The sequence below is a fragment of the Pygoscelis adeliae genome, unplaced genomic scaffold (assembly GCF_000699105.1).
Source record: "Pygoscelis adeliae isolate BGI_AS28 unplaced genomic scaffold, ASM69910v1 Scaffold6, whole genome shotgun sequence".
In the NCBI taxonomy this organism is placed as follows: Eukaryota; Metazoa; Chordata; class Aves; order Sphenisciformes; family Spheniscidae; genus Pygoscelis; species Pygoscelis adeliae.
This window is the reverse complement of record NW_008825075.1, coordinates 3,153,098-3,162,798: the sequence shown is the minus strand read 5'-3', so window position 1 is coordinate 3,162,798 and position 9,701 is coordinate 3,153,098.

Below are 9,701 nucleotides of genomic sequence, written 5' to 3'. Positions count from 1 at the left end.
AAGAAGGCTAATGGCATCCTGGCCTGTATCAGAAATAGTGTGGCCAGCAGGAGTAGGGAAGTGATCGTGCCCCTGTACTCGGCACTGGTGAGGCCCCCCCTCGAATACTGTGTTTGGTTTTGCTACAAGAAGGATGTTGAGGTGTTGGAGCGTGTCCAGAGAAGGGCAACGAGGTTGGTGAGGGGTTTGGAGAACAAGTCTTATGCGGAGTGGCTGAGGGAACTGGGGTTGTTTAGCCTGGAGAAAAGGAGGCTGAGGGGAGACCTCATTGCTCTCTACAACTACCTGAAAGGAGGCTGTAGCGAGGTAGGTGTTGGTCTCTTCTCCCAAGTAACAAGTGTTAGATGAGAGGAAATGGCCTCAAGTTGTGCCAGGGGAGGTGTAGATTGGATATTAGGAAAAATTTCTTCACTGAAAGGGTTGGAACAGGCTGCCCAGGGAAGTGGTTGAGTCCCCATCCCTGGAGGGATTCAAAAGACGTGTAGGTACAGCACTTAGGGACATGGTTTAGTGGTGGACTTGGCAGTGTTGGGTTAGTGGTTGGACTCAATGATCTTAAAGGTCTTTTCCAACCTAAATTATTTTATGATTGTATGATTCTAAGTAACAGGTATTTTAATATTTGGTCCAATTATATTTTGTCTTAGAAGAACATTTTTATTTCACAACAAATATATGTTTTCCATGTCCTAAATGATTTGTTTCCACCTTCCAAACATAGTACTTTACAAAGACATAATTTTTCTTTGCAATACAAATTATAGGACATAAAAGAAGATGTTTATATAGTACAAAGGAAAACAATCACTAAAAGGGGTCTTACCGGCTACCAAGCTTGGTAAGAATGCAATTGCCTGAACAAAAGACTTAGGCCTATCACAACTATCTGCTGACCCATTATGAAGCCAGGCTCTTCCTAAAGTCTCCAGAAACCATTTTTAGTTGCAACATCTGTTTTCTTGGGGACAAAAAAAAAAAAAAAAATTGGTCAGAATACATTTGCCCTACTGTCTGTTTCTTTGAATTTCTTCACTCTGAAAGCCACAGAGTGAGCAATGTATTGTTGGTGACAGCCCTGGAAAAGCTTAAGGCTTTTGCTGCTGTAGGTGAGAAAAGTAAGCCCACAGTGAGAGCTGCCAGGGGCATCAGGCCTCCCTGCGGACAACAGCTGACACATAGCTGTTCCCTGAGGAACAAGAGCCACAGCAGTAGCAGCACACATTTTTTCTCCCAGGGCTCTGGCATTAACATTTTTGCAACTCCTGTTTTGCAGTGTCTGGCAGCCAGCTTGCTCTAATCAATTACTTCTTTTGCCTGTGTGTAAAGCTGGCACTGAAGTGGATCTGTACATTTGTGGCAGTATAATAGCAAGACAGGACCATTTGGTTAAGATCTAGTCAGGGACAAGTCACAGACAATTGGGACATTAACTGTGTTAAGTAAGGTCATATGCAGGGTGACTAACTTCACTCAACTAAGCCACAGAGATAGTTTCTCCTTGGCAGCCTTCTCACGGCTGAGCTTCTAAATTAAAAGAAGTCATGGGCAGTTGTCAGGATTAACGAGATCAACCATGAAGTAAGTGGGGTTTTTTGTGTATCTCAGGATGTGACAGCAAAGAGCAATCCATAGGTCAGTTATGTGGAAGAGGGGTACAAACCCAATCTAACTGAATAGGGGAAGAAATGCCACATGGAGATCTTCAGGAGGTAGGCATGCACTCTTTCTTTTGTATTTAGATCTGACATTAACCCAAAACTTCCACTGAAGTGAAGGGTACCTTAGATACTATGAATTTTTTTTGGGGGGGGAAAAAAATCCAGTCATACATTTTAGGCAATCAATTAAAAAATACGATTACACATACTTTTCCTTCCAGACAAAATGTGATAACATATGGACTGCCTGATTAGTGCTTCATAAATCACTGTTGTATTTGATCATAAATGACACATAAAAGGAAATGATGTTTTAATACTTTGTACCTACTTTCATGTTGCATGTGAGGTTCCTCTCAAAAAAAGCAGAATGATAATGGCTGTTTACTACTTCCATGACAAAATTAACAAGCTCATACAAACTTCTAAATCAAGCAAACAGACTGTATCGGCAGGTGTTTGTGTGAGGTAGTATACTCCAAGAACAAAGAAGTACTTGGTAAGGATACTGTACAAGGCTGTTAGTGTCATACTGGTCAAGAGAAGTGTAAATGTATCTGAAGAAAGGATGAAAAAAAAATAAGAGGAATGGAACAGTCATGGAAAATTTGTATATTATTGGGTAAACAAAGCTTTTGTAAGCTAATTCAGGTGAACGTTTATGCCTTTACATATTATGGTAGCCTCATAACAGTCTTTAGAGAACAGGCTTAGCTCTCTGGTGGTGACTTGCATTTGGAAACTAAACTAATCCATATGTTTAACGCAGAAGCTTATTTTACACAAGTGAGATTTTCAACTTTTCACATGATATGTTTGAATCACTAATTGCTAATTGCAGATTCCCTCACTGTTCTTTTTAGTGACATATTTGTACCAGCCACTGAAAGATTACATCGAGAACATCAATTGGTGCATAAATATTTATGAATACTTAAGTGGAATAATCAAGTGTAATAGAGTCTCCAGAGATACTGCTGGTATCTGAAGAGAATTTTAAGAATCATATAATATGTACATATGTGCTGTGAAAAAGGTTAACATTTGCCTTGCCAGAGTCCCTCTCTTATTAGAAGAATTAATTTGCTTTTGAGATTTCCAAACAAATTTTTCACTTAAAACACTTTTTGAGGTGGGGAAGAGATTTCTAGGCTAGTAAGAATAATTTTACTCCTGGTTTACTTCTTGAGAGATACCAATGACAGCTAGCTTAAGACTTAAAATTTTATTAGCAGTGCAGGTTTTTTTCCTTCAGAAGTACAGAGCTTCTTTAATTTCTTGTGGTTTTATTAACAGCAGAGGGTAGTAGGCAGTCCTGTTCAGTAAGAAAATTAAGCACAGCAGTAGGCATCTACAAGGCATCTTGTCCCACCCCATGAAGAAAGATAACTTGCCTTTCAAGTGAAGAAGCCTTAAACAGTGCAAAGTGGAGAGTTCCCCATTCTTGCTTCCCTTCAGAAGGCCAGCAAGATATTGCTGCTGGATATCTAAAGCAATTTTCCATTGTTGTTGCTAATTGTGTGAAGTTGCCCTATTTCTTTCCTTGGACTGAAAATGTAGTATTATGAAATTTTATATCAGAATGTCTCTGACAACTGACTGGCTGCTAGGAAGCATAATTACAGGTAACAACTATACCACATTATATGTAAAATACAAAAAACTGATTCTGCATCATGATGACATTTATGGAAAACTTTATGGAAAAATAAGTTTTTTACATGTTTTGGCAGAGGCAAAGTACTGGAATGCAGATACAGCCAATCCCGCACATTCTCTCTTGCTGCCAGCATGCTTAGCCTCTTTAATTCACTATTTTAATACTCCGGTCATTCCAAAATCTTTCTATTTACTTGTTATTTCCAGACCTGTAAACTTTTAGGCTTGACAGACAAAGCTGTAACATGTCTGCCTCACTGGAAAAAGAGCATTATCCAGGAATCCTGCCTTTAGACTTTGTCACCACCATTCCTGGACCCCCAACATTGTCTAAGGGCTTGGACTATAGTCCTTGACACTTCTAGTCTTAATGGACTGATATGTTAAACTCTAAATCCAGAAGTATGACATTTAGGACTGATAAAAATCTTAATCTAAATTCTGCAAGTGATTCCCTCCAGCCTTTTAGTACAGAGACTGGAATTTTGATTCCAGAAATTGATATTCCCTCCTGCCCCAATCCACAAAAACTTCCATGACACTTATTGAATTAAATATAAAACTAGCAATGCATTTGACTTATTCCTGTGTTACTCGTTATGAAATCTATTTCACTGTGCTCTCAAGGCTTTGAGAATCTTGAATATTATTTTTTTTATGATATATAACAAAGCTGATGGCCCAAATATCCTGATTCAATTTTGGCAGTTCTAGGCTATGATCTTGCAATGAACTTAATGATGACAGGGATCATTGCAAAAGTCAGGGATCAAGAATTGACACAAAGTAAAAGCTAAACAGATCAGGGTCAGTGGTGTGTATGCACCAAAGAACTGATTAATGTGTTTATATCCTATTAACTGTTATTTAATGCTGAAGTGATTTGCCGAGGTTGTCCCTGGAAGATTTACATTTCAGCTCATGCAAAACAATAAGCACCACAGGATGTTTCCCCTAATCTCACAAGAAACTGGTCATTCAAAATGAGGCAGGTCATGATATCAAATAAAACATAAAATATTGAGGTTTTTCATGATAATCATATAATACATTTTGCACCATATCCCCTCTGTAGTTCATGCAAGTAGTTATAGGTAAGGTACTCAGAGGAAACTGTCATTGCTTGTGCTATCCCTATTCACTGAATAAGAGACTTCAGCATCCAGAGCTTGGTCTTGTGTATTTCATTACCATTAAACACACAGAGATAAATAAAAGAGCTCTGATGTTCCATTTTTATTTTAATTTGCAAAGGCGTTTCATAAAGCTCTGCAGTGTATGTTCACCCAGTGATACTGATTCTCTTTAAATACCTTTCAATATTAGTAGTGATACGATAATCTTTTTTTCCATTTAAAATGTTTTCCTCAGTGATAAATAATCAGCTTCAATGTCAATTATTTTGACTCCATTTTGTGGAGAGATGGATAACCAGGCACAGTGATACTTAGTTGCAGAACAGGTTCGTGTAAATGTATAACTTTATTCTATTACTACACATCCCTAAATAATAACAAGTGTATATTTGTAACTTTTTTTCCTACTCTTCTTATAGGAAGAACATCATTTAATGTGTTGCTTTGAAAGAAAGGAACAGAACTACTTACTAACTAGGCTTTTAAGCCTTCATTTAATTTTCCTTTTCTCTTGGGCCATAAAATAACTCATGAAATATGAGATATTTAGTATGACTAATTAATCCCCATCTGATGTTATTGCTAATATTATTACCATATTAATTAGCTAATTACCTTAACATTGCCAATGGTAATAAAATTAAAGCAATACTGCAACAATTCTTGTTGAGTTGTAGTCTGGCAAACCTCATTGTATTTAAAGTATTTCTGAAACAACTTACAGTTCTAGGGAAGAAAACAAGGTAAGAGTTGCACCCTATATCAAATCTATTTGTTTGATAACAGAGAGTCTAAACTGCAAGGCAGCTGCAAGGCAACATGCTTCTTATACTGATATGTGTAACTTTGGAAATTGATGTCCCCTTTCCCAACTATGAAAATAATACAGGTACCATATGATAATTTTATTTATAAGACAAGGAGGAAAGGGCTCAAAAATTTGGCATATTGCAATTGAATACACAGGCAGGTAGATAGATACTCAGAGATTATTGTGATGGGATTGTTTAGAAGACTGGCAAATCAGGCCAGTTTTCAAACTTTACTGAATGTATTAGTGGCACACTTCTTGCTATGGTTGTACTTACAAATTATTAATCATGATCACTACATATGCAAAACTGTTAGTCTTTTATACCTGTGTTCTGAATTATCTGTGAGTATACAATAACACAGAGCTGATGATGCATAGTTGGTAACAACGGATGTGCTTCTTGGTGGTTTTAGTCCAAGTGACCAGGCGGGAGAGTTCTTTGATGAGATGCCAAAACCAAAGTGGTTTTGTCTTCTTTCTTCTCTGAATTTCTGTACTTATACCTGATGTTTTTATGCCATTTTCCTCTTCCCAAAAGGGGAGTCTAATCTGTCCCAATCCTGCTTATATATTTTCCTTTGTTTTGCCAGTCATCCTTTTGTGTATTCAGCGCATCCTATTTGCACTCCTTTGCACTTACCTTTTCTCTGTCTTGCACTTTTGTGTTAATTGGATGCCCTTTACATGCCACCACACCCCTCTTTGCTTGCCCCTTTGGTGGTCATACTGCTCATATACTTAGTAAAATGCTTATACATTTTGTCTGGCTAGGCCAGGATACAGAATATAAGCATACTGTTGTGAAACTATTTTAGTTTGCTTATGATCAGATTAAAGGCATGTTAATATTATTTACATCCTTATCAGCACACTTTTAATTTGTAGCTGTTTTAGTTACAAGGCTTAGGCAGCAAAGTGTCAGCTCATGTTGATTAAGGCTGGAAACGATTACCTTGACATTTTTCTATGGTAGGAAAGCATGTTTGGTTAACTCACCTCAATGAATAATAAGAAAGTTTTTTATGTGTATTCAATGTCTGAATTCTGAAATATAAAATGATTTTATTTCACTATAGTGTTGGCAAAAAAAAGAGGACAGGAATAAAGTTTAAAAACATGACTTTTCTTTGACTAATAAACATCTCCTAAAAACTACTTTCTTCTCTGTCTACCTCCACAATGTTAGCATTAGACTTGGTTGTAGTTTTAATCTTGTAGAGATAGAGAGCCTCTCTGATGAGTTCAGATTTCTGGCCTAATAATCTAAACTTTTCATGAGTCCATGAAAATAGTCTGTTTGGTGCAATCCCACAAAAAGGAGTCTGTGTCAAAGTGAGGTTTGTCCTGGCGCAACTTAACGTTTCCATGCAATCTTCACTCAGTACTCTGTCCAAGCAGTTCCCTAGCTGTGTTCGAACTGCTCATACAAACAACTGCTTTCACAGTGTGAAAGGATCAAGACAGCAGAAAAATGTCCAGTGTTTACTTCTCAATTTCATAGCTCTTCTCTGAAGCAACCTGAATCTCAGCAGGACCCCCTGAAGTGGGTGATACCACATTATCAACATAGAACACATGCACTACATTAGTCATGCTACAATGGCATTTAAACTGTGCTTGCTTATCTTAAGAAAAAAAATCCTAAATCCTACCTTAAGCTTTCCCCGAACTTTCTGCTTCTAGCTTTTTCTCTGCAAGTCCACCTTTATTATCTTTTTTCCTCAGGTGCTTGCTCCCACTGGCTGATAATCCTGGGACCTGATATACTGCCTCCACAAGCACATGACAAAACTCGCTCTAATGTTTTGTTTGGGTTTGTGTTCCATTCTTGTGGACAGGTAAAGGAAAGTCTTTGAATAAGAACTGTTATTTTCCTTCATTATGTTCTTCAAGACACCCTGAAAGATAACTCTTCTGTGCTAATGAATGCATTCATCTGAGGGCACCATGAAACAAAACACCATGGGAACGCAGAAAGCAGCCTATTCTCTGACTTTTCTCTAGGATAACTTACGTGAAAATATGGGGAATATTGATTACTTGTTTGTGCAAAGCTACTTTAGATTCTTGTGAGGTGTCACAGTTGAATCTCATTCATTTACAGCATTGAGAATTATTTGTGAGTACATCTAAGAACCAGAATGTAATGGAAGAGAATTTATTCTTACATTATAAGCTACACAGACTATGTATTTACAAGGTATTTAATGCTTTAACCAATGATTGTGTTGTTTTGCACTTTGAAAGTTGGTATTAAAATGCATTGCTTTTGAAAGGTAGTAATGTATTACATTACATTACAAAAATGTACTTATTGACTTATTTTCTCTATCTTAAAAAAGAAAAAGCTATTACCCTGCCCATATGGGCATTTCCAGAGGAGTTGCTGTTTCACTCATCAGCAATATAGTAGATGCAAATTGACTCAAAGATGAAAAACTATATTATAGCTAGCAAAGATCTTTCTCAAACTCATATCTTTTGAATGTCAGCTTCATGTTATGTTTATTTTAGTTAGAAGGATTTCAAAAATGCTCTTAAGAAAGTTCTTTGACTTATTAGATAACATTTGAAGTTGAAGGAGTTTTTCTTGACCGCTTGTTACTGAACAATGTTTTTATGGTTGCCAATATGATGCACATAGATACATACCATATGTTGGTTGATTAAACCTCTTTAAACTTCCTGATATTGTGGAGAATGCAAAAATATATTTAGCAGATTGAGGGGAAAAAAGGAGTTATTACTAGAGCTGTTCAGCAGAATAATGGTCACTTTCAAGTTAAACATTCATTTTTCAATCTACTTGCCAAAGAAGGTCTGTAACTTACTCCTGCGCCATGTAGGAAGCCATTCCCTCCCATCTGTGTTATGCTAGAACTCCCAGAAAATATCTCACTGAGTTGGACAAGTGGTCCTTTAGCTCAATATCCAGTCTCCAACAGTGGCAAAAAAAAATGTCACTACAGAGAGCATACAAGCTTGGAGGCTATGTGCAGCCTGTTCCCATCAAACTTAACGCTGTCCTCAGTTGTTGGATGAGAAACGTCAGAGGGGACATACATATCTGCCTTGTCCTCTTAAAACCTATTTATGGGCGTGTTGTGCATGAGGTTGTTTAAATGGTGGCTGAGCCTCCTGATGCTGTCTACCTCCGAAATTTACTGTTGCCGCAAGTTCCAGAAGTTTGCTTATTGTTACATAAAGTATTTACTTTTACATTTCAAACCAATCTCCCATTAGTTTCCATTGCTCTCTAGTTTTACTGTTAGATTTCAATCTATTAATCAGTTTATGATTTTGTAAATCTTAATCCCATCCCTCTCAGCTGTCTCCTTTCCAAATCTTAGCCTTTTATTCTCTCTTTGTAAAGCAGCTGCTTCATCTCCTTGATCATTTTGGTTGTCCTTTCCTGAAACATCTCAAATTCCTTTACACCCTTCTTCGACCAGAACTGTACACACTACTCAAGAGATGGGCAAAACAAGGTTTTATTCAGAAGTGAAAAAAAACCCAAACATCCTATTTGTTTCTGAATACCCTTTCTGATTTTATCCAACATTTTTTTGGCTTTTTTGGCTACCACAGCACACTGAACTAATGATTTCAGAGAATTGCTAATGACAGCTCTAAGATCTCTTTCCTGAATTGCAATTGCCAGCTCTGACTTCAGATTTACTTAGATATGGCTTAGATTCTTTTCCCTAGATGCATTACTTTTCATTGTCTACATCGAAGCTTACTTGCCACTGTTTTGTTGATATTCTACCTGGTATTCCTCTGACAGACAATATAGGTCAAATCCAGGTACATTTAATTAGAAAGTTAACTTGTGTAGTTCTTTTGGATTGAATTTTAATGGGTTGTTGTTTAAATGATGCAGCACATATATTTAAGATATTTTTTATTGCAGTAAGCACTAATATACTCACTTTTAAACGAGCAAGCCATACCTAGCTAATTGTAAGCAAAGGTACTTCACATATTTTTCCTATAGATGTAGTATACAAGGAGACCTGGTTCTTCAGAACATCAAAGCAGAAGCTTTGTTTAACTGTAGGCTAGTAATTCTCCTTTGTCTTAGGAATAATTTGAGTTGGAGGAATGACAGTATTTTTACTTGTTGATAATGCCACATACAAGCCAGGCTCTCAATTAATTTCCCTTCCCAGTGGTCGTAGAGAACCTCTTATTACTCTTATTATTATTTAAACACATAATAATGTTGAATGAAATCCAAGAATTTCTAATGCCTGTGAACTCTTCAGTCTACCTCAGACTAAACACACACAGACCTCTTTGTATCTTTGATCCCCTTTTCTTGAGTTATTAAAAATTTATCTAAAAAAGCACTAGCACACTCATCTCATGTTGCAACAGCCTACCAAAATCAGGTTGTTTTATATGCTTCAGTGTGTAAAAGGCACTCTGACA